The sequence below is a fragment of the Pelophylax lessonae genome (assembly GCF_965119305.1).
Source record: "Pelophylax lessonae genome assembly, chromosome: 11".
In the NCBI taxonomy this organism is placed as follows: Eukaryota; Metazoa; Chordata; class Amphibia; order Anura; family Ranidae; genus Pelophylax; species Pelophylax lessonae.
In genome coordinates this window covers 169023129-169049360 of record NC_138778.1, presented here as the reverse complement: position 1 = coordinate 169049360, position 26232 = coordinate 169023129, and the positions used below count along the sequence as shown (strand labels likewise).

General features: G+C 47.2%; 1 protein-coding gene across 1 annotated transcript in view; it reads right to left on the bottom strand.

Annotated features, from left to right (window-relative positions):
* Nucleotides 1-23269, bottom strand: part of LOC309566426 (NXPE family member 1-like) — a 55645-nt gene extending 32376 nt beyond the window's left edge. Inside the window, exon 1 of the mRNA XM_082271568.1 lies at nucleotides 23215-23269. The gene's annotated coding sequence lies outside the window, so the exon portion shown is untranslated. The remainder of the gene's footprint in view (nucleotides 1-23214) is intronic.
* Nucleotides 23270-26232: the final 2963 nt, after the last annotated feature.

The window sequence follows — 26232 nt, the reverse complement described above, 5'->3', positions numbered from 1 at the left end:
TTTGGTACCCGCTGGCTGGTGGTGATGGTGCCGCACACTGGTGGAGTCTAACTCCGTCCTCCTGTCTGTGACTGTACTCTCTGGACTGACTCCTGTGCTGCTGTGACCTGTCCCTCCTGTGGCTGTCCTCCTGATGGTGGTGGTATATCGGACCGCGGGGGTACCTGCTGGCTGATGCGCTGTTAACTTAACTCCAATCTCAAGGCAGTCTCTTTCCACAGGCCTCAGAGAGGACTCAGTACCGCGAGGAGCAGACAGCGGCAGAGTTATAGAGTAGAGGAGTTACTTCTACCCTCTAGTGGTGTAATTGGGGTAACTCCGCTTAAGTAACAGTAACGGTGTTACCGCGGAGGGAAAAGTAATCAATTAGATTACTAGTTACCCACAAAAGTAACCACGTTAGTAACGCCGTTACGTTTAACGCCGTTATTCCGATCACTGAGTAGGGAGAGCTGTTGAGCTCAAGATGAAATAAAATAAAATTGTAAGAGGCACAGAAATTTCTAGGGACATTGTGATGATGAGCTGGTGATATGAGCAGGGTCGCTGGTAAATGGGGTACAGGCAGCCCTCCTGTATGGGCCCCATCAGATTAGCATTAGGACCCAGACTGGGCCTAGGGCATAGTCAGAATCCATACTCAGACTTTGGCTTATCCAGGTTGTACCTCTCCCCATAGAGTTCCACCCCCCCCCCCCCCCCCCCACGCTGCTGTGATTAACTGCAGCACTCTAGGCCAGGATCCGGCTGCCCCCGTACACTGTACACTTTTTACTGCTTTCCTTACATTTTTCACTCCCCTCTTTAAACTGCTCACTTCCTTCCAGACAATACAATGGCCACTGACCCTATACACTTATCACTGCTCCCTACATAATATTCACTTCCCCCTGTACACTACTCACTGCACCAGTTCGGGGTTGAGGGGAGCTGTCAGGTAGGCTGTACAGGGCCCTATGATTTCTAATGGTGGCCCTTGATGTGGGGACAGTGGTAACATACAGGGCCACCACTTTGTTAGAGATGGACTCGTAGACCTTTAGGCACAGTCAGAGGAGTAACTACAGGGGTTGCAATTGCGACCCAGCCCCATGTTCCAGGGGATTTATGTGGCCCCTTGTACACCTATATAGGAGGGGTGTCATGGGCAGCATATAGAGGAGGAACCGATGCCCTCTATTTCTGTCCTGCAGCCACTGAAAGCCTGCTTCTCCCCCTCTCCCCCCTGCAGAAATTCAGGTGGCTGCAGGAGGAAAATGGAGGGCATTGGTTTTTCCATATGCCACCCCCTCCTATTCAGGTTTCTGCTGCGTCTAAAACCCTCTTACACCATTTAAGATCAAACCTCCTTTCATCCAATCTCAAATCATGGCTACGTGTCTTCTTCAGAGGCTTTACAGTACACAGTGTATTACAGTTACTATAATTATCTCTGATATATTTGTACATCGTAATCATATTCCCTCTGTGGGCTGGGGATAGGTAGCGGGTACAACTCTCTGGAGTGAGCACACTTTCAGTCATAGATACCAGCCCGGTGATGTAGTGAGAAACAGTGATGTGTTTATTGGTGCTATATACAGGTCTATTTACAGGTGCTGTACAGTGTTCCACAAAAATTCTTGAGGAAAATGTTCTGTCCTCTGCAAGAAAGTTTTAAGCTCATTTATTTTACTGTTGCTCATTCTCTGTTTTGTTATAGCATCCCAGGGCTTTTTTTCAGCGGGAACGCGGGGGAACGCAGTTCCGGCACCTCCAGCACTGAATGTATGTAATGGCAAGGAGTGCTGGGTTGTGCTACACTGTCTATTGATGCTGGCTGCTGCGAAACCTATTGTTGCTGGAGGGGATCTATTCCTGCAGGAGGATTTATTGCTGCTGGGGAGATCTGGTGTGGCTGCTGGGGGATCTATTGTCTCTGGAAGAGATCTCGTTTTGCATGGGGGTCTATTGTTGCTGGGTGGGTCTTATGTTGCTGAGGGGTCAGTTGTTGCAGGGAGGCATCTACTGTTTAGGCAGCAGTCTATTGATGCTGGCTGCTGGGAGATCTGTTGTTGCTGCTGATGGCCCATTGTTTCTGGCTGGATCTATTGTTGCTTGGGGATCTATTGTTGTTGGCTGCATGGGATCTATTTTACTGCTTTTTTGTTTTCATTAACAAATTCCGTACAAATTACTTAGTACCACAAATTTTACTTTGTTCTGTATTTTCTAAAAGGGATGGTACTGGGAGGTGGGTAGTGGGTGGAACAAAAGAACGGTTCACGGAGGTAGGTAGGGGCAGAGACAAGGGGTAAGTCCAAAAGAGGGAGTTCCTGCACCTATTCTCTGAGAAAAAAAAGCCCTGAGCATCTCTTTAAAACATTTCTTTTGTCTTTTTTTCCCCCATTAAAAGAATATTTTAAATCATAGCACTGAATCTCTGAAATCTTTAAATCAGGAATTAAAGACAGTTCTTGACTCTAGGGGGGCTACTAGAAGAGATGCTGTGAACTTAGGTGGTGGCAGCCAATGTGGCGTGTAAAGGGTTTGGTGTGACGTTAAACAGCTCCAGTGACAATCACTCTACATTGGCGCACACGTAGATTGTTGTCCTTTGAGGTGGAAAATCTCCAGGGTAAGGCTGGGAGGGTAATATCACAATACAGATATTGCAAACTTAATATACACGATATTACCAAAAGTATTAGGATGCCTGTTCACACATGAACTTTAATGGCATCCCAATCTTAGGGTCTTTCACATGGTCCGCATTCCGTTGCGGACCGTGCCCTACTCAGCGGGGATCGATTCGCCGATCCCCGCTGAGCTGACGGATGACAGCTCCGTCTCCGCACTGTGTGCAGAGAGGGAGGTGTCAGAGCCCCGCGGCTCTCTATGGGGAATCGGATGAGAGCGGACTGCCTGTCCGCTCTTATCCGATCCCATCCGATCCAATCCCCTGGACGGACGGAAAATAGGGTTTCCATCCGTACGGATTTCATGCGGATGGCAGTGGGTGTCAGCGGACATGTCTCCTGATCTGATCGAACCGCCCGTGTGAAAGGACCCTAGGTCTGTAGGGTTCAATATTGAGTTGGCCCACCCTTTGCAGCTATAACAGCTTCAACTTCTCTGAGAAGGCTGTCCACAAGGTTTAGGAGTGTGTCTATGGGAATGTTTTACCATCCTTCCAGAAGCGCATTTGTGAGGCCAGGCAATGAGAACACCTGGCTCACGGTCTGCCCTCTAATTCATCCCAAATGTGTTCTATCAGATTGACAGGTCAGTCAAGTTTCTCCACCCCAAACTCGCTCATACATGTCTTTATGGACCTTGCTTTGTGTACTGGTGCGCAGTCATGTTGGAACAGGAAGGGGCCATCCCCAAATTGTTCCCACAAAGTTGGGAGCATGAAAGTAGAAAATGTCTTGGTGTTCTGACTCCTTAAGAGTTCCCTTCACTGGAACTAAGGGGCACAGGGCAAATTAGACCATATAAAGGACATTATGGAGATACTAAGTTGGGGGAAATGAAGGCACAAACATTTTGAATAAAGGTTATAGTCAGAAATGCGTAAAACCTGCCTATAAAAAAAGCTAAGGATAGTCCGTGTGATCTTCTTCTGTTTGAGGGGGAGAAAAATGCAGGGGATGACTGGGCCAGGGGGCAGGAGGGAAATTGCCCCCCAGGCTGCTCTGATGCCCCGTAAAAAGGCTGCACTGCTTCTGGCACAGACATGCTTAAAGGATTCCCTGTGAAGAGAAGTAAAAAGTCTTCACCGCTGACCTACTGAGTGCGAAATGAAGACAAGGACAGAGCGCAGGCCCCCCCAGCATGGATGGTGTAAATTGTGTCTGAGCAGAGGCCAGTTCTATGCCCCACTGGAGACTCTCCTACCCTGGCGACCCCCCCGACCAAGCTGTCCCAGCTCCCTCAACCCCCGTTAGCCAAGTCGGGAACCCATATTCGGCCAGTGAGTAAAGAGTACCTAGAGTGGAGCTTCAGCCTGGAATGGGGGTCAGGAGGAGGCCAGAAAGAGGGAGAGTTGGAGGAGGGGGCGAGTCGCTACACCATGGGCCTCTAGTTTGTACTTGGCCCCTGGGCTGAAAGTTCCCAGTAAGCCCCTGGAAAAATAGATCCCCAAATTGAACTAGATTGAGTACTAAGTTTAATGCTCTGGCTGAACAAGTCCGGAGCATTCTTGACAGACATTGGCATACCCTTGCAGAGGATGATTTACTAAAAGAATTTGTTGATTCAAAACCGACTATTACTTATAGACGGAACCAATCTATTAAGGATCTAGTTACTTATAGTCACTATCTGAGAGGAGGTAGAAGAGATCCTTGTACCAAACTCCCTCTGGGGACCTTTCCCTGTGGCAATTGTGAATACTGCCCATTTTTAGCTAGGAAACCATCCCAGACACTTCCTAGCGGAAAACCTTTCTCCCCACAACATTTTGTATCATGCCAGACAGTAAGCATAGTTTATATCATGAAATGCCCCTGTCAGGCGTTTTATGTAGGAAAAACCAAATGTTTATTTTGGGAACGTATACGTGATCATGTATAATGTGCTAGAGGAGGCGATTTGGAGAATCCTGTGGCTCACCATTTTGCTCAATCCCATAGTTACAAGATGGAGGGTTTATTGTTCTTTGCCCTGGAACGTATCCACCCGCATCCCCGTGGTGGACAGTTTGATCGAATAATTCTGCAGCGCGAATGCAGGTGGATTTTTAATTTAAATGCATGCTCCAAACCAGGGCTAAATGATAAAATAAGTTTTGCCCCATTTTTGAATATCCAATAAGACAGGCTAATACAGCTGCAAGAAAAAGTATTTGAAGCCTTTGGAATGATATGGATTTCTGCACAAATTGGTCATAAAATGTGATCTAATCATCATCATCTAAGTCACAACAATAGACAATCAGTCTGCTTAAACTAATATCACACAAAGAATGAAACGTTGCCATGTTTTTATTGAACACACCATGTAAACATTCACAGTGCAGGTGGAAAAAGTATGTGAACCCTTGGATTTAATAACTGGTTGAACCTCCTTTGGCAGCAATAACTTCAACCAAACGTTTCCTGTAGTTGCAGATCAGACGTGCACAATGGTCAGGATTAATTCTTGACCATTCCTCTTTGCAGAACTGTTTCAGTTCAGCAATATTCTTGGGATGTCTGGTGTGAATCGCTTTCTTGAGGTCATGCCACAGCATCTCAATCGGGTTGAGGTCAGGATTCTGACTTGGCCACTTCAGAAGGCGTATTTTCTTCTGTTTAAGCCATTCTGTTGTTGATTTACTTCTGTTCTTTGGGTCATTGTCCTGTTGCAACACCCATCTTCTGTTGAGCTTCAGCTGGTAGACAGATGGCCTTAAGTTCTCCTGCAAAATGTCTTGATAAACTTGGGGATTCATTTTTCCTTCGATGATAGAAATCTGTCCAGGCCCTGATGCAGCAAAGCAGCCCCAAACCATGGTGCCCGCACCACCATACTTCACTATTGGGATGAGGTTTTGATGTTGGTGTGCTGTGCCTATTTTTCGCCACACATAGTGTTGTGTGTTTCCTCCAAACAACTCAACTTTGGTTTCATCTGTCCACAGAATATTTTGCCAGTACTGCTGTGGAACATCCAGGTTCAAACTGTAAACGTGCAGCAATGTTTTGTTTGGACAGCAGTGGCTTCCTCTGTGGTATCCTCCCATGAAATCCATTCTTGTTTAGTGTTTTACGTGTTGTAGTTTCGCTAACAGGGATGTTAGCATTTGCCAGTGACTTTTGTAAGTCTTTAGCTGACACTCTAGGGTTCTTCTTCACCTCATTGAGCAGTCTGTGCTGTGCTCTTGCAGTCATCTTTACAGGACGGCCACTCCTAGGGAGAATAGCAGCAGTGCTGAACTTTCTCCATCTATAGACAATTTGTCTTACCGTGGACTGATGAACAGCAAGACTTTTGGAGATACTTTTATAACCCTTTCCAGCTTTATGCAAGTCAACAATTCCTAATCGTAGGTCTTCTGAGAGCTCTTTTGTGCGAGGCATCATTCACATCAGGCAATGCTTCTTGTGAAAAGCAAACCCAGAACTGGTGTGTGTTTTTTATAGGGCAGCTGTAACCAACACCTCCAATCTCATCTCATTGATTGGACTCCAGTTGGCTGACATCTCACTCCAATTAGCTCTTGGAGATGTCATTAGTCTAGGGGGTTCACATACTTTTTCCACCTGCACTGTGAATGTTTACATGGTGTGTTCAATAAAAACATGGCAACATTTCATTATTTGTGTGTTATTAGTTTAAGCAGACTGTGATTGTGTATTGTGACTTATATCAGTGTTTCTCAACTCCAGTCCTCGGGGCACACTAACAGGCCAGGTTTGCAAGAAAACTGAAATACATCACAGGTGATATAATTTGCTGCTCAGTGATTGCAGTATTCAAGTCTGCATCTCCCCAAGGTATTAATTAAAATCTGGCCTGTAAGGGCTCTTTCACACACTCCGCTGGACGGAGTCCGTTTTTCTCAGCGGGGGATCGAGCCGCCGATCCCCTGCTGAGCAGAAGGATGACAGCTGTGTCTCCACGCTGTGTGCGGAGACACAGCTGACAGTTCCCCATGCATCTCTATGGGGGAAATCGGATGTCAACGGACCGTCAGTCCGTTCTCACCCGATCCCATCCGATCCGATCCGCTGGACGGATGGAAAATAGGGTTTCCATCCGTCCAGATTTGACGGATCGTATCGGGTCGGATGTCAGCGGACATGTCTCCGCTGACATCCGATGCCCCATAGGAATGCATGGGGGGACCGTTCAGATCCGCCAAAAAAACGGACAGGCGGATCTGAACGGTCCGCCTGTGTGAAAGGGGCCGTAGTGTGCCCTGCGGACCGGAGTTGAGAAACACTGACTTAGATGATGATCAGATCACATTTTATGACCAATTTGTGCAGAAATCAATATAATTTCAAAGGGTTCACATACTTTTTTCTGCAGCTGTACATGACATTTGTGTTTTTCTTTGGTGTGTTTCTTCCCTTTATTACGGGTCTTATAATTAGAATGTTTAATAATTAATATGTTATCTCTATACCAGTAGGGCTTTGTATGTACCGCCAATTCTATGTCATTTGTAAATAAGTATAATTTCACTATTATTTTTCTTTTCACACATATATATATATATATATATATATATATATATATTTATTTATTTAGTTTTGTGTGTTTGTGTTCTTATTTTTCCCTCCTCTTTCCCCCTTTTTGTGCCTTAATTTTCCCCAACTTGGTGTCCCCATAATGTCCTTTATATGGTCTCATTTGCCCCGCGCCCCTTCCCTCGCCCCCTCCTTTTTTTTTTTAAGTTGTTTGGACATGATTTTTCAACGCATAATATATTTAATTTCATTTATGTCATTTTTGGTATATATATATATATATATATATATATATATATATATATATATATATATATATATATATATATATATATATATATATATATATATATATATATATATATATATTTTTTTTTATGTATTTTATACACAGTTAGGAATATGTTAATAATATATTGTGTGTGCTGTTTACTAGCTTACCAAAACCAGAAATGTGGATCCTGAAGAAGCCCTAGATTTTGGCGAAACGCGTTGATCCAGATCCAATTGTACTCGTCTACGCATTTTTTGCACTGGATGGTTATGATGCATGTTTGATATACTCTTTTAAACATATTGAAAATACATGTGTTTTTAAGGATTTTTTGTACTAATAAATTGGATTATGTTTTTAGAATCTAATGCATCTGTGTAGTATTATGCAATTGTGTTATGTTTAGTTTTCTGTTAGGCACCTAAAAATCACCTTTTTCCTACTATCTCTCCCTTTTGATGAGATGTAGGGACTTTTTGTCTAATGTATCTATTTATATGGGGATAGTGCCACGATACTTTTGATTACAGAGTCTCCCCCCACCTAATCATCACATGGATGAGTGAGTTTGGGGTGGACTTGCTCATCCATCTCTTTATGGACCTTGCTTTGTGCACTGGTCCAAATCATTTGGTGGAGGGGGGGATTATGGTGTGGGGTAGTTTTTCAGAGGTTGGACTTGGCCCCTTAGTTCCAGTGAAGGGAACTCTTATGGCATCATGCTCCCAACTTTGTGGGAACAGTTTGGCGATGGCCCCTTCCTGTTCCAACATGACTGCGCACCAGTGCACAAAGCAAGGTCCATAAAGACATGGATGAGCGAGTATGGGGTGGAGGAACTTGACTGACCTGCACAGAGTCCTGACCACACCCGATAGAACACCTTTGGGATGACTTAGAGCAGAGACTACGACACAGGCCTTCCCGTCCAACATAGGTGCCTGACCTCACAGATGCGCTTCTGGAAGAATGGTCAGACATTACCATAGACACACTCCTAAACCTTGTGGACAGCCTTTCCAAGAGAGTTGGAGCTGTTATAGCTGCAAAGGGTGGGCCAACTCAATATTAAACTCTACGGACTAAGATTGGGATGCAATTAAAGTCCATGTGTGTGTAAAGGCAGGCGCCCCAATACTTTTGGTAATATAGTGTTCACCCCAAAGTAAAAAATTATGTTATTGTTAAGCTGAAAAGTGTTCAAAATCCAGGACACCACCAGGGACAAAAATCTCCAGGGACAAATGTCCATAACATGGTAGTGTCTCTGCAAACAAAAGATACTAATCTGCAAAAAAACTGATACTTTAAATTTGAGTAGATTCTGGTAGGACTAAGTCACGGTTCACATGCGAATCAACTGCGGGTTCCTGCATTGCACTCAACTCGCAGGCAGTTCACACTTCCATATGCAAATTGCTGGGGGGTGTCAATACAAAGGTAACGACACCCCCAGATCAGTTTGCATATCGCAGTGTGAACTGTCAGTTCAGACATGCGGACCCAAAAAAGGGTCCTGTGCAAATTTGGTCCGAATGCGATGCAAATTCAGCCATACAATCTGTATGGCTGAATTCGCATCACAGAGACATCACATGGGATTTGCAGAGCAGTGTGCTCCTAATCACATGCAATGTCTGTCATCTCTTATGTGTGACCTGGCTCTAAATCACTTATCACCTTCTAAATTTCTAAGAAATTTCAAACATGGGATTACTACACCTGGGTTCCCAGATGCTTCTGCTTGCCATGACTAATGCCTCGTACACACGCAACGATTATCGGCCGACCGATCGTCCGACTTTTGTCCAGAGTTGTGTTTTGTTGGTTGGAATGTGCCTAGACTGCACACAAATTTTCTCGGCCAATAATAATCTACTTCAGAAGTGATGTCATGTGATGGTTTACTTTCCGTGTGTTTTTTCTTCTCTGAGCATGCCCAGTCTTGCTCATCAGATTTTTGTCTGCCGAAATCTGTACTGACTGATGGAAAATCGGCCGCTGTGTTGACGGCCAACAAAAATTTTATAGCCTGCACACCAGATTTTATTCGGCCGAAAAGTCGCAGTCGGTTGTCGGAAGCATCATACTAACAAGCCGACAATCGGCCGATCGGACGTTGGCCGAAAATTCACGGCCAACAATCGTTGCGTGTGTACGAGCATAAGTTTGAGTGAAATGGACAGTTTTTTTCCTCTTACGTCCTCCGACAGTCGCCGCCTCTTCATATTCGTCACATATGGGGTATTAGACTTTGCTCCGAAGGAGTAGCTAGGCAACAGAATATGTTAACATTAAAGCTTTTAACATATCCCACCCTCAAGGGGTGGTCCCCTCAGTCAATACCCTCCTACTTCCTGCAACCATATCTCAGTTTTTATGTCTAGCTTGTCAGGAGTGGCTGGCTTTTCCTGTGCTGGGGCTTTCTGCCCCAGACTCTTTCTTCTTTTTGAAATTTTGTTTGAGTTTTCTCTCTACCTTAAGGCCCCTTTCACACATGCTGTCCGTTTGTCCGTTTTTCATCCATCCGTTGACGGATGAAAAACGGACATCAATGCATCTCTATGTAAAAACGGATGACAACTGATGATCATCAGTTAACATCCGTTTTCATCCACTTCCATCAATGTCCGTTTTTTTGAACGGATGAATGCCCTATTTTTCATCCGTCAAAAAAACGGATCGGACGAAAAACGGATGACAACGGATGAAAAACGGATGTCAACTGATGACAACGGATGACAACGGATGAAAAACTGATGTCAACTGATGACAACGGATGAAAAACGGATGAAAAAAGGATGAAAAACGGATAACAACTGATGAAAAACGGATGAAAAACGGATAACAACTGACGAAAAACGGATGAAAAACTGATGACAACTGACGAAAAATGGATGAAAAACTGATGAAAAACTGATACATTTGACGTGACTGAACTGATGAACTGAACGGACTGTATGTGTGAAAGGGGCCTTACTTAGCTGTTATTTTTGTCAGCGTTAGTTAGTTCTTCTGATGAAGAGGATCATGCGGGCTGGGTCTCGGGCTGATCCCCCTGGTCGCAGGTCGTGGGTCAGTGGCTTCCCAGCCTGCCATCGAGCGTTCAGCCAGGTAACGCTCCTGGCACAGTGAACGACCCATCCCTGTTCGGTGCAGGGATGATTGGTGAGGTGGCTACCTCACTGGACGCTGTGCGGTTTCTTAACCCCCATTTTTGTGCGTCTTGAATTGCGACTCTTCCTGCCTCATGTGCAGCGGCTTGTTCGCCTGTGCGGGTCCCCCACGCCATTGAGAGGTAAGTGTATCTATGTGGGGACCTGTCTGTCTGGGGGGGTGTCAGTCTGGGACTGTGTAACCTGCCTCTATTCACACTGCTTGTCTCCCTATCTCTCGGCTGCATGCTGTGGGCTGCAAGGGGGGGGGGGGAAGCTGTGTGACACTGTGTGTGTCAGTCTGGTCAGTGTGAAAAGCTGTGTGCTGTGGGGCATGTTTTTTTGGCATGTTTGGGCATATACAGCGATCGCTGCGGCGATCTGACATGTGTTCTTATGCATGGATGACATGTGTGCATTACTGCACTGTGGAGCGGCGGTTTCGGCGCCAAACGGCCCCATTTTGCCTACACTCGCTCCGGCCGCATGTTTTACATGCATGGCGGCCATTTTCTTGTAGCCTCCATAGGCTTTCATAGAGCGCCCTGGCAGCATCACTTCCTCTTTCCAGGAACACCGATCGAGGCAGCAGCAGCGGCGAGGGTCTCCTCAGGTTTTATCCTTCTGTTCTTGCTATCCATTGCCTGTGTTCAGTTTGCATATTCCCTGTGGGGGTCTCATTGTGCTTGAGTGTGGTGCGGTGGGCTGCGCTTGCCGCGCTTGCTTAAAGGGGCAGTTAACCCTTTATTGTCCGGCATTACAGGGGCAATGGATTCTCAGGAGGGCAAATTTCCTACCACCTTGGTGGAAAGCCAGGGGACCGCTGTTTCCCCCCCAGGGGGGGATTTAGCCACTATTGTCGCTGGCCTTGCTGCTCAGGTGCAGATGCTGGTGGCTGCTCAATCTACTAAAAGACCCAGAATTGCTCTTTCCTCTGATTCTGAGGGTGAAGGTGATGGGGTTGTCATGGCGGGGGCCTCCTTATCGGGGTCCCGCTCCTCCCTAGATCTGGTGGGGTCCGAGGTGGAGGCTGAAGTTGAGGGAGTTGATAATTCTCCCCCTGGCTCGCCTGAAGAGCTTGCAATCATGGATGATTTGATTGCTTCCATAAAGCAAACACTGCGTTTGCAGGATGAAGTGTGTCCCCCCACTGCCTTGGCGGCCTATGGGACGCAGAGAAAACGCAGGACGCCGCAGGTTTTTCCCTGCAATGATGATTTTCAGCGCGCTGTTAAGGAACAATGGCGCAATCTGCGCAAACCTTTTGCTGTACCAAGTAGGTTCAAGCTGCGTTATCCTTTCTCGCCTTCCACTGATGAAAGGTGGTGTGTGCCTCCCCCAGTGGATCACGCAATTGCGGTTTTAAACAAGGCCACTGCGATTCCTGCAGAGGATTCACCTGTGTTCCGTGATGCCACGGATAGGAGATTGGAGTCTCTTGCCCGTCATACTTATTCTGTTACGGGTTCTATGCTTAAAGCTCTGTTTGCTTCTCTCATGGCGGCCCAGGCGATCGCAAGTTGGACGCAGATGCTTAGGCGCGTCCTGGTGGCCGACTCGGCCTCGCCGGCGACCCTGTATATGGTGGATCAAATCCACCAGGGTGTCATGTATCTGTGTGATGCGGACCTGGACCTGGTTCCATTGGCTGCACGTGAGCACAGCGTGGCGGTGTTGTCTCGCCGCCTGGTTTGGTTAAAATGTTGGTCGGTGGACCAATCTTCACGTAAGACCTTAGCCAATCTGCCTTATGATGGGTCTTGCCTTTTTGGGGAGTCCTTGGATGTGTTGATTAAGGGGATCACCGGGGGTAAGAGCACTCTCTTGCCCCATTTCCCCAAGGCTAAGGGGGCTTCTGGGAAGAAGCATGCTAATTTTCGGCCTCCTCAGGGGTCCTTTCGTGCCTTTCGGCCGCACTACAAGGGCAAGCCGTTCAAAGGTCAAGGCTCTCAGAAGAAGCCCTGGTCTGGAAAACAGAAGTCCGGCCAATCCGGATCTGCAGCCCATAACAGTTCGGCCTGAAGGGGCGCCCTCACCCAGTTTTGGGGTGGGGGGACGCTTGCTCGGTTTTCTTCAACCCTGGTTGGCCCGTGTGCGGGACAGATGGGTTCAGGAGATCGTTCGATCTGGTTACAAGATCGAGTTTCTCTCTCGGCCGGAGAGCAGATTTTTTCCCTCAAATCTTCAACTGTCTCCAGAGCGTTTGCGGGACCTGCGCCTGGCGGTGCGGGACCTGAGGGCTCAGGGAGTGGTGGTTCCGGTGCCTCATCGGGACAGATTTCGGGGGTTTTATTCCAATCTGTTCACCGTGCCCAGAAAGGAGGGCAAGGTTCGTCCAATTCTGGACTTGCAGGCTCTGAACCGCTCTGTGCGGGTTCGCAAGTTCCGCATGGAATCCCTGCGGTCGGTGGTGGCTGCCCTGGTTCCGGGGGAATTCATGGCCTCCATCGATTTGAAGGATGCGTATCTTCACATCCCCATTTTCGAGGGTCACCAGAGGTTCCTTCGATTTGCCATTGCGGAGGATCACTACCAGTTCGTGGCGTTGCCTTTTGGTCTCGCCTCGGCTCCGCGGGTCTTCACCAAGGTGCTTGCACCGGTTCTGGCATTATTGAGGGCCCAGGGCATTTCTGTCCTGGGGTATCTGGACGACATTCTGGTTCGGTCTGCGACCAGCCAGGGTCTGGAGAAGGACCTGTCTGTCACGATGCAAACTCTTGTCAGGGCACAAACACCAGGAGAAGGGCTCTAGGACCCAGCAGCGCTATCAGCACTTTGGCAGGAGAAGGACTTTAGGTCCCAGCAGCACTACCAGCAATTTACCTGGGCCTATTTAAGGAAACCTGCCAGTGATTTTAGTTGCTGGTTGATCTTCAGCTCCTCCAGTGTGTTATCCCTGTGATATTCCAGTTCCTGTCTCCTGTTACCAACCCGGCTTGTCCTTGACCTGTCTCCTGATTGCTTCCTGTGTTTGACCTCGGCTATCCACCTGACCACGCTTGCTCTGATATCCACCTGGCTCCTGATCTCGGCTATCCACCTGACCACGCTTGCTCTGATATCCACCTGGCTCCTGATCTTGGCTATCCACCCGACCACGTTCCAGTCTCAGCATTATCCAAGTCCTGTAAACACCTCACGGGCGCCACCTGTCTGCTGATTCCACTCCAGCACTCCAGCTGTACTCTGGATCCTCCTGCACACAATCCAGCAGGCGACCCGTGCTACTTTGGGCCTGACCTCTCCTGTTCTCATCCTCAGGGGGGTCTGGAACTTAGCCGCAAGGGAAGCCCTCTCTCTCCATTGGCCTCTAGCACCAGGTACGTGATAGTATCAACCAGCCAAGATGTCTGAGGCCGAGAGAGGTGCTTCCGCATTAGAGGCCCTATGTCAGCAGATTACAGTTCTTACACAAACAGTCCAGAGCTTACAAGATGGCTACTTTCAGCTGGAAGGACGCCTTCACCCTCTCAGTTGTTCTGCTACAGCCGCACCTGCTATGGGTTTACCCCCTCCGGAGCCCAGAGTTCCCACTCCCGATCGCTTTTCAGGTGACCGACGGAAATTCAGAGCTTTCAAAAATGCTTGTGACCTTTACTTTGCCCTGCAACCAAGGACTTTTTCTCTTGAGACTGTCAAGGTGGGTTTCATCATTTCACTCTTATCTGATGAGCCACAGTCCTGGGCTCATAATCTCATTGAGCAAAAGAACTCAGTCCTGGATTCAGTTTTCACCTTCTTTGAAGCTATGGCTACCTTATATGATGATCCACAATGGACGGCCACCGCAGAGTCGGCCCTTCATGCTCTTGTACAAGGCAGACGACCTGTGGAGGATTACATTGTGAAATTTCGCAAGTGGTCAGCTGATACTGGGTGGAATGATGCCGCCCTAAAATACCAGTTCCGGCAAGGCTTATCTGAGTCTCTCAAGGACGAGTTGGCTAGGATTGAGGCTCCCGCCTCACTAGAGAGTCTCATCCAAGTCTCTATCCAACTAGACCGACGGCTGCGGGAGCGAAGGTCCGAACGCACTCAGACCCTTCGACCCACATGGATAATGCCAAAGGTCCCAGGACCAACACTCCCAGCCTCTATTCCCCAGTCCATGAATATGTCAGATGGGGAATCCATGCAAACTGGCCTACTCCGCCCTGCTTTAACCCCTGAAGAGAGAGCACGCAGACGACAGGATAACTTGTGTCTCTACTGTGGGACTTCGGGCCACTTCCTTCGCAGTTGTCCTGTTCGCCCAAGGAAGTCCAGCCTTCCACGCCCCTCTTACCTTCAGTTGTCTGGGACTATATCCACTCATTTAATTCTCCCCATCTCTCTGCAGGTGGATGGAAAGGAAGTAAAGCTGCAGGCGATCATTGACTCTGGAGCCTGTAGTTGCTTCCTGGATATCAACCTAGCCAAGAACTTGTGCATACCCCTGAAACTGAAGGAACAAAGACTTGATGTACATTTAGCAGATGGCACTGCTCCTAGCTTTGGACCAGTCACTCAGGAGACTATCCCTGTCCTTGCCACAACAGAAGCAGGCCATCGGGAATTCCTCCGCTTTGATGTCATCAGGTCTCCTATTTTCCCAGCCATCCTAGGGATACCCTGGCTACGGGCCCACAACCCGCAAATTGACTGGCCCAAGGGAGAAATCATCTTCTCATCTTCCTATTGTCAGCAACACTGTGGCGTCCCCACGCCTGTCAACTCTTCAGTGTGTCTCTCCGTTCAACCTACACCGGATCCCTGTCATGCTGTTCCTTCAGCCTACCTTGACTTCCTTGATGTGTTTGACAAAAAAGGTGCCGATGCCTTGCCCCCACATCGGTCCTACGACTGCCCAATTGAGTTGCTACCTGGAGCTGAAGTCCCCTTTGGGCGCATCTTTCCGTTATCCGAAGTGGAGCTGGAGGCCCTCCGACAATATATAGATGAAAACCTTGCCAAAGGATTCATCCGCCCTTCATCGTCACCTGCTGGAGCTGGCATTTTCTTCGTCGAGAAGAAGGATCGTTCTCTCAGACCATGCATTGACTATAGGGACCTTAATAAAATTACTATCAAGAACAGATACCCACTCCCTCTCGTCCCTGAGTTATTCCAAAGATTCCGAACAGCCCAGGTTTTCACCAAGTTGGACTTGCGGGGGGCCTATAACCTGGTTCGCATTAGGGAAGGTGATGAGTGGAAGACCGCCTTCCGAACACGCTTTGGTCACTTTGAGTACCTTGTGATGCCCTTCGGGCTATGTAATGCCCCCGCCACATTCCAACATTTTGTGAATGATATTTTCAGAGAATACCTTGACCTGTTCTTAATCGTCTATCTGGACGACATACTAATTTTCTCAGCCTCGCTTGAACTCCATCGAGAGCACGTCAGAAAAGTGTTAAAGACCTTAAGAACCCATGGCTTATATGCTAAAGCAGAAAAGTGTGAGTTCGAGAAACAATCTATCCAGTTCTTAGGACTCATAATCTCCACGAAAGGGATTTCCATGGATCCTCAGAAGGTATCAGCAATCTTGGAGTGGCCTGCACCTTCTGACAAGAAAGGGGTCCAGAGGTTTGTGGGCTTCGCTAATTTTTATAGGAAATTTATTCGGAACTTCTCAACTATTATTGCCCCGATCACCCAGCTCACTCGCCTGCACTCACGCTTCTCCTGGAACCAAGATTCTCAAGCGGCTTTCGAAAAACTGAAGGCTCTCTTCACCTCTGCTCCAGTGTTGCAACACCCTGACCCAGCTCTTCCCTTTGTCCTTGAGGTGGACGCATCCGAAGTAGCTACGGGAGCCGTGCTCTCGCAGCGTCAGGGCCCAAAGGCCCTGCTCCACCCAGTAGCCTATTGCTCCAGGAAGCTGAATCAGGCCGAAAGAAACTATGACGTGGGTGACAGAGAACTCCTGGCAATTAAAGTCGATCTCGAAGAATGGAGGTACCTCCTGGAGGGCGCTAACCATCCAATTATGATCTTCACAGATTACAAAAATTTGGAATATTTAAGATCTGCAAAACGCCTAAGACCTCGACAAGCCAGGTGGGCCTTATTCTTTTCGAGATTTAATTTCCACTTGACATACCGCCCAGGTTCCAAAAATGGGAAAGCCGATGCCCTGTCCAGGATGTTCCCCGAATCTGCTGAATGTGCTCCTCCAAGCACTATCTTATCTGCCCAAAATCTTTTGCTGATTCAACCTAACCTAAAGGCATCCATTGAACAAGCTTCTGTATCGTGCCCCGAATCCGAACATGACTCGTTAAGGAGGCAGGGTGGATTACTTTGGCACCAGGACAAAATCTTTGTACCTCAAGAAGCTAGGTCTCTGGTTCTCAGGGCATTCCACGACCACCGACTTGCAGGGCACTTTGGGGCCCGTAAAACTAACGAGCTCATTCAGCGGTCCTTTTGGTGGCCTAACCTCAGTCGGGACTGTAGATCCTACGTCAAGTCATGCACCATATGTCTACGTAGCAAAAGTGACAAAGTCAAAGCCTGGGGGTTATTAAGACCCTTGCCTATCCCTAATCGCCCCTGGGAAATGATTTCTATGGATTTTATTGTTGATCTTCCTCCCTCTGAAAGATTCACGACCATCCTTGTTGTGGTAGACCGATTATCAAAAATGGCCCACTTCATACCAATGATTGGTACTCCCTCTGCAGCGGAAACCGCTCACATGTTTATCAAGGAGATCATAAGACTTCATGGACTACCAAAGAACATTGTTTCGGATCGGGGGGTGCAATTCACCGCTAGGTTTTGGAGAGCCCTTTGTAAAGCCTTGGAAGTGGAACTCTGCTTATCATCTGCCTACCATCCCCAAAGTAATGGGCAAACGGAGCGTACTAACCAAACCCTCGAGCAATACCTCCGCTGCTTTTCAGCTTTTTCCCAAGATGACTGGGCATCCCTGCTTCCGCTGGCGGAATTTGCCTATAATAACTCTGTCCATTCAGCTACAAATCAGTCCCCATTCTGGGCTAATTATGGATTCCACCCTGCTGCCCTGCCTGAAATTATGCCTGAAACTTCTGTACCTACCTTGCAGGACAGACTTGTTTTCATTCAAAACAATTATCAGGTCCTCCGGGAGTCCATACAGAAAGCCCAAGTGGATTACAAAAAACACTTTGATCGGAAACGGAGGGGAAATCCTTCCTTCAAGGTTGGGGACAAAGTGTGGCTGTCTACTGCCAACCTGAAATTGGCCTGCCCTTCACGGAAGCTAGGGCCAAGGTATATTGGGCCTTTTCAGATCAAACGGGAAATTAACCCAGTGGCTTACGAACTATCTTTGCCTGACTCATATAGGATCCATCCGGTTTTTCACACCTCCTTGCTTAAACCAACTGTTCCAGATCCATTTCCAGGGAGAGTGGAGCCACCTCCACCGCCAGTGACGATTGGTGAGGACACAGAATTCGAGGTGGAAGCAATCCTGGACTGCAGGAAGAGAGGGAGACAAACCCAATTCTTAATTAAATGGAAAGGGTATCCACCCGAAGAAAGCTCATGGGAACCCGAAGCCAATGTACATGCCCCCAGACTCCTCCAAGAGTTTAAGGACAAATACCCAGAGAAAATTTCTCAAATAGGCATCCGGAGGCTGCCCGTCAGGGGGGGGCACTGTCAGGGCACAAACACCAGGAGAAGGGCTCTAGGACCCAGCAGCGCTATCAGCACTTTGGCAGGAGAAGGACTTTAGGTCCCAGCAGCACTACCAGCAATTTACCTGGGCCTATTTAAGGAAACCTGCCAGTGATTTTAGTTGCTGGTTGATCTTCAGCTCCTCCAGTGTGTTATCCCTGTGATATTCCAGTTCCTGTCTCCTGTTACCAACCCGGCTTGTCCTTGACCTGTCTCCTGATTGCTTCCTGTGTTTGACCTCGGCTATCCACCTGACCACGCTTGCTCTGATATCCACCTGGCTCCTGATCTCGGCTATCCACCTGACCACGCTTGCTCAGATATCCACCTGGCTCCTGATCTTGGCTATCCACCCGACCACGTTCCAGTCTCAGCATTATCCAAGTCCTGTAAACACCTCACGGGCACCACCTGTCTGCTGATTCCACTCCAGCACTCCAGCTGTACTCTGGATCCTCCTGCACACAATCCAGCAGGCGACCCGTGCTACTTTGGGCCTTACCTCTCCTGTTCTCATCCTCAGGGGGGTCTGGAACTTAGCCGCAAGGGAAGCCCTCTCTCTCCATTGGCCTCTAGCACCAGGTACGTGATACTCTGCAGGAGTTTGGTTGGACGATAAATTTTCCAAAGTCGACACTGAGTCCGTCGGTTCGTCTTCCCTACCTGGGAATGATTCTGGACTCGGTGCAGGCGAAGGTCTTCCTGCCGGAAGACAAACTCAGAACTCTTCAGGAGGAAGTCAGGTCCCTCAGGGACGTTCCGCACTCGTCTCTGCGGACGTGCATGAGATGTCTGGGATTGATGGTCTCGGCCTTCGAGGCGATTCCCTTTGCCCAGTTTCACACGCGGGGTCTCCAAGCGGAGATCCTGTCCAGGTGGGACGGGCGACCTCAATCTCTGGATCTTCAAATCTCGTTGAGTCATCGCACCAGAAGAAACCTTCTGTGGTGGCTCCAGTCCCCGTTGGTGTCCGGGGGCAAGTCGTTTCGTCCTGTCTCGTGGACGGTGATCACCACGGATGCCAGCCTGTCGGGCTGGGGTGGTGTTCTGGGCGTTCTGTCCGCCCAGGGAACTTGGTCGGAGGGGGAGTCTTCCCTTCCGATCAACATTCTGGAATTGCGTGCGATAAGTCTCTGTCTTCATCGCTGGACGGACCGGCTGCAGGGCTGCCCGGTTCGGGTGCAGACGGACAATGCCACGGCGGTGGCCTACATCAACCACCAAGGGGGCACCAGGAGTGCCCGAGCGGCTCGAGAAGTGGCCGACATTCTGTCTTGGGCCGAGACTCATGTCCCGGCGATAACGGCGGTTCACATTCCGGGGGTGGAGAACTGGCAGGCGGACTATCTGAGTCGCCAGACCCTGGATCAGGGGGAATGGTCTCTCCACCCGGCTGTCTTCCAGATGTTGTGCGTGAAGTGGGGTCTTCCAGATGTGGACCTGTTCGCGTCTCGTCTCAACAACAAGGTGAAAAGGTTCGTGGCAAGGACGCGCGACCCTCGGGCAGACGCGTCGGACGCGTTAGTGGCCCCGTGGCATCAGTACAGGCTGATGTACGCATTTCCACCGATTCAGTTGCTGTCCAGGTTCCTTCGCAGGTTACACTCGGAACGCAGCACGGTGATTCTTGTGGCACCGGACTGGCCTCGCCGGTCCTGGTACGCAGACCTCGTGAATCTGGCGGTCGACGCCCCGTGGCGTCTGCCTCTTCGAGACGATCTACTGTCTCAAGGACCGATATACCATCCTGCTTTACAGTCACTGGCTTTGACGGCCTGGCTGTTGAGACCGAGGTCCTGAAGGAGAAGGGTCTCTCTCCTGAGGTCGTTCATACTTTGATCAACGCGAGGAAGTCTTCCTCGGGGAAGGTTTATTACCGTACTTGGAAGGCCTATTTTGCCTGGTGTGAGTCCAGGGGGTTTTCACCCCGCACGTACTCGGTTTCCCGTGTGCTGTCTTTCCTTCAAACGGGTGTTGATCAGCGTTTGGCGCTGGCTACGATAAAGGGTCAGGTGTCTGCACTGGCCGTTCTGTTTCAACGTCCCGTGGCTTCCAACTCCTTGGTTGGCACTTTTGTTCAGGGTGTGCGGCATCTGGTTCCTCCTAGGAGGGATCCTTTGCCCCCTTGGGACTTGAATCTCGTTCTGTCTGTGTTGCAACGTGCTCCTTTTGAACAGTTGAGGGAGATCTCATTGTCTATGTTGTCCAAAAAGGTCGCCTTTTTGGTGGCGATCACTTCGGCTCGCAGAGTGTCGGAGCTGGCAGCTTTGTCCTGCAAGTCTCCGTACCTGGTTGTTCATTTGGATAAGGTGGTCTTGCGACCTAATCCTTCTTTTCTTCCGAAACGAGTTTCGGAATTCCATCTTAATGAGGATATTGTCTTACCTTCGCTGTGCGCGAAGCCTAAACATCCAAAGGAGGTGAGTTTGCATTCTCTGGATGTTGTTCGGGCGATAAGGGTTTACCTTAAATCGACTGAGTCTTTTCGAAAGACGGACTCTTTGTTTGTTCTTCCAGAGGGTCCTCGGAAGGGCATGGCGGCTTCGGCCTCTACCATCGCCAAATGGATCAGGCAGACCATTGAACAGGCCTATGCTTTGCAGGGGAAGGTTCCCCCTGTGCCTGTGAAGGCGCACTCTACTAGATCTTTGAGTACGTCTTGGGCCTGTCGTCATGGGGCTTCTGTAGCCCAGGTGTGTAAGGCGGCGACCTGGTCGACCGTGCACACTTTCACAAGATTCTACAAAGTAGATGTTCAGGCATCGGCGGATGCTTCCTTTGGCCGCAAGGTTCTTAGTGCGGCAATTCCCTAGGGTCCCTCGTTGGGGACCTCTGGCTGTTGGGATAAGTTTTGTATCCCCTGGTTTTTTGTCTTTTCCTGGGTTGTTGCTCCTGTTGAGCACTTGTTTTTTTCTGTTGCCCAGCTGGTTTCCTTCCTTTGGTAAGGTTCCTTTCTTTGATGCGGAGACTGCGTTGCCTTTCGGCGCGGATGCGTTTCCCACCCCTCATGTTTGCACTGCTTTGGGACGTCCCCATATGTGACGAATATGAAGAGGCGGCGACTGTCGGAGGACGTAAGAGAAAACGGAATTTTTGTAAAATCTTACCTGTAAAATTCCTTTCTCTGAGTCCTCCGACAGTCGCCGCCCCCGCCCCTCTTTTGGGGTTTGGTTGTATACTCTACTGCTATTCCACTAAAACTGAGATATGGTTGCAGGAAGTAGGAGGGTATTGACTGAGGGGACCACCCCTTGAGGGTGGGATATGTTAAAAGCTTTAATGTTAACATATTCTGTTGCCTAGCTACTCCTTCGGAGCAAAGTCTAATACCCCATATGTGACGAATATGAAGAGGCGGCGACTGTCGGAGGACTCAGAGAAAGGAATTTTACAGGTAAGATTTTACAAAAATTCCGTTTTTCCCCTCAAACTATTGGACATTAGAGATTTTGGTAAAATTTTGTCATTTTGGTAAAATGCATTGGAGTCAATGGAGAAGGAGAGATTAGGATTTTCTTAATGCTGCAATGGGCTTTAAATTGGCTAATTTCAACTATTTTAGACTTCTTATATAAAAAAATAATAAAAAATTATTATAATTTATCATTAACCTCATTTTTTTATTATTATTTTTTTTTTTTACAGACAAAACAAAACAGACGGCAAAAAAAAAAAAATGTAAAATGTAAAGTGGCAGTTTACAAATCTAGATCAAAAAAGGGGAAACAAACTGATTTAGAGCCCATTCAGACAGGGGCGACACGACTTGCTGGGGCGACCTCTGCGCGACATGCATGGACTTCATATTTTCAGTCACAGCGGGAGTCGGGCCAGGGGAGGAGCGGCGGCGATCGCCGCTGCTCTTCCCCGATCGTCGGGGAATCTAGTTTGGAGATCCGCCCGCCTGTGTAAACAGAGCGGGCGGATCTCCTAAGTGACAGGCAGGGTCAGATTTCAGGGTTCAGCATAGCTGAACCCTCAATCTGTCCCTGTGTCACTCAGTCACCTCCCCCCCCCCCCCACACGTTAGTAAGCACCAGGCATACATTAACCCCTCCCTCTCCAATAAAATTAACCCCTTCCCTGCCAGTGTAATTTTTACAGTAACAGTGCATATATATAGCACTGATTACTGTGGTCACTGGTACCCCCAAAAGTGTCAAAAATGTCAGTCAAGGGTCCGATCTGTCCGCCGCAATGTCGCAGTCCTGCAAAAAAAATCGCAGATCGCCGCCATTACACATTAAAAAAAAAACACCAAAAATGACAGAAATCTTTCCCTTTGTTAGTAAATGCAATAATTTTTGCGCAAACCAATCAAAATACGCTTATTGTGATTTTTTTTACCAAACATGGGTAGCAGAAAACAAATTGGCCAAAAATTAAAAAAAAAATTGGTTTTTACATTTTTTTGGGGGGGAATTTCATATAAAAAAATGTTAAAAATATTGTTATTTTTTCAAAATAAACGCTCTTTTTTTGTTTATAGCGCAAAAAGTAAAAATCGCACAGGTGATCAAATACCACCAAAAGAAAGCTCTGTTTGTGGGAAAAAAAGGACGTGAATTTCGTTTGGGTATGGCGTCGCACGACCGCGCAATTGTCAGTTAAAGTCGCACAGCGCCGAATCGCAAAAAGTGGCCCAGACGTAAGACAGCAAAATGCTCTAGTGGTAAAGTGGTTTTAAAGAACACTAAAAAGGTCCAAAACTAACTAGAAAAAAAGTCTCAATTAAAAAAAGGGTAGTTTTTTCAGACAAAATTTGCCTTAGTAGCTGCTTGAGCAAAATTGAAAGATTCCACCTCCAATCACTTTGCTCATCCCTAGCTTTTATCATCACAACAGAAAACTCACAAGAAATCACAAGTAGCTGGGTTCAATTTAATCTAACAAACATCTCAAAGAACTGAACTGCATTTGGATTATTCTGTGGGAAAAGATCTATCTCAAAAGAATAAAGAAGACTTACCGTAAAATCTGCTGAAACTGATCAGTATATGAAGTCAGAGAGTACTTTGAGCTTAAAGTAATAGTGCATACCTTAAAAGTTGTAATATATAACACACACATAAATGCCCTCCCATGTTCTCATGTTTCCATAACTCTACAATACTGACATCTGGTGACAACTTTAGGAATTTTTATCTTTTTAGTTAAGAGTAAAAAATACAAATGGAGGATATAATTCCATTTTTTTTTTTTAAAGCCGGTAAATACAAAAATATTACATATATATCTTACTTAGTCTTTTTTCCAGCCACCAAGAGGCACTCTAGATTTATGTTAGAAACATAGAAAATTGACCAAGTAGTTCACTAAGTCGGCCACATTTTTTTATAGATCTATTTTAGATCTATGTATGGCCCAAGCATATTTTAATCCACTTACTGTTGACTGATTTACTACCTCTGCTCGAAATTTATTCCAAGCACCAACTACTCTTTTGGCAAAGTAGTAACATAATCACACTTTCCTTTGCCACCTATTAAAAAATAAACTTGGATAACCCATATTTTGGAAATTCCATGTCAGGTGTTACATACACTCACCGGCCAGTTTATTAGGTAAACCTGTTTAATTGCTTGGTAACAAAATGAGCATCAGAATGGAGAATAAAGGGGATTTAGGTGACTTTGAACGTGGCATGGTTGTTGGTGCCAGATGAACTGGTCTGAGTATTTCTAAAACACGCAACCATCTCTCGGGTTCACAGAGAATGGTCCAAAAAGGAGAAAATATCCAGTGAGTGGCAGTTGCGTATATGAAAATGCCCTGTTGATGTCAGAGATCAAAGGAGAATGGGCAGTCTGGTTCTAGATGATAGAAAGACAACAGTAACTCAAATAACTACTCGTTACATCCAAGGTATGCAGAATACCATCTCTGAATGCACAACGAGTAGATGGGCTACAGCAACAGAAGACCACACCGGGTTCCACTCCTGTCAGCTTACAAGAAAGTGAGGCTACAAGTCACACAGGTTCATCAAAATTGGACAATAGAAGATTGGAAAAACGTTGCCTGGTCTGATGAGTCTTGAGTTCAGCTGCAACATTCAGATGGTAGGGTCAGAATTTGGTGCAAACAATGTTAAAGCATGGATCCATCCTGCCTTGTAACAACGATTCAGGCTGGTAGTGGTGGTGTAATGGTGTGGGGGATATTTTCTTGGCACATTTTTAGAACCAACTGAGGATCGTTTAAGTAGTATTGTTGCTGACCATGTCAATCCCTTTATGACTACAGTGTACCCATCTTCTGATGGCTCCTTCCAGCAGGATAATGCACCAGGTCACAAAGCTCAAATTAGCCTAAACTGATTTCTTTAACATGACAATGAGATCACTGTACTCCAATGGCCTCCACAGTCACCAGATCTCAATTCAATAGAGCACCTTTGGCATGTTGTGGAACAGGAGATTCGCCACATTCTAATCCTAATCTATCCTAACCCGGTAAAGCAAAAATTGCTTTACTTACCTTTTCTGCACCCGATCTTGTCCGGTCTCCGGTGGCAGAAGTTCCATGCAGGAGAGGACTAACAACGACTGTGAAATGCCTGGGAAGTGACATCACTCATAGAGTTACAATGGGGCTTCCGTTGTCGGATGCCTCTCCTGCACTCACTTCCATGCTGAAGCCGCCGCTGACAGCTGATGCTGGGGCCAGACCAGATTGGCTGCAGAATAGGTAAGTACAGTGATTTTTGCTTTACAGGGTTAGAAAGATTAGGTTTAGAATATGGCAGGTTTAGCAGCAGTTTTTTTTAGCAGTGGTTTTGCCTGGACTCATCCTTTAAAGGCGGTTCGGAAAACAAAAAAGGGTCCAACCCCGTACTAGCAAGGTGTACCTAATAATGTGGCCGATGAGTATATGTATGTGTAAAACAAGGACTGTATGGATACAGTGCCTTGCAAAAGTATTCGGCCCCCTTGAACTTTGCGACCTTTTGCCACATTTCAGGCTTCAAACATAAAGATATAAAACTGTAATATTTTGTGAAGAATCAACAACAAGTGGGACACAATCATGAAGTGAAATGAAATTTATTGGATATTTCAAACTTTGCTAACAAATAAAAAACTGAAAAATTGGGCGTGCAAAATTATTCAGCCCCTTTACTTTCAGTGCAGCAAACTCTCTCCAGAAGTTCAGTGAGGATCTCTGAATGATCCAATGTTGACCTAAATGACTAATAATGATAAATAGAATCCACCTGTGTGTAATCAAGTCTCCGTATAAATGCACCTGCACTCTGATAGTCTCAGAGGTCAGTTTAAAGCGCAGAGAGCATCATGAAGAACAAGGAACACACCAGGCAGGTCCGAGATACTGTTGTGGAGAAGTTTAAAGCCGGATTTGGATACAAAAAGATTTCCCAAGCTTTAAACATCTCAAGGAGCACTGTGCAAGCGATAATATGGAAATGGAAGGAGTATCAGACCACTGCAAATCTACGAAGACCTGGCCGTCCCTCTAAACTTTCAGCTCATACAAGGAGAAGACTGATCAGAGATGCAGCCAAGAGGCCCATGATCACTCTGGATGAACTGCAGAGATCTACAGCTGAGGTGGGAGACTCTGTCCATAGAACAAAAATCAGTCGTATACTGCAAAAATCTGGCCTTAATGGAAGAGTGGCAAGAAGAAAGCCATTTCTTAAAGATATCCATAAAAAGTGTCGTATAAAGTTTGCCACAAGCCACCTGGGAGACACACCAAACATGTGGAAGAAGGTGCTCTGGTCAGATAAAACCAAAATCAAACTTTTTGGCAACAATGCAAAACGTTATGTTTGCCGTAAAAGCAACACAGCTCATCACCCTGAACACACCATCCCCACTGTCAAACATGGTGGTGGCAGCATCATGGTTTGGGCCTGCTTTTCTTCAGCAGGGACAGGGAAGATTGTTAAAATTGATGGGAAGATGGATGGAGCCAAATACAGGACCATTCTGGAAGAAAACCTGATGGAGTCTGCAAAAGA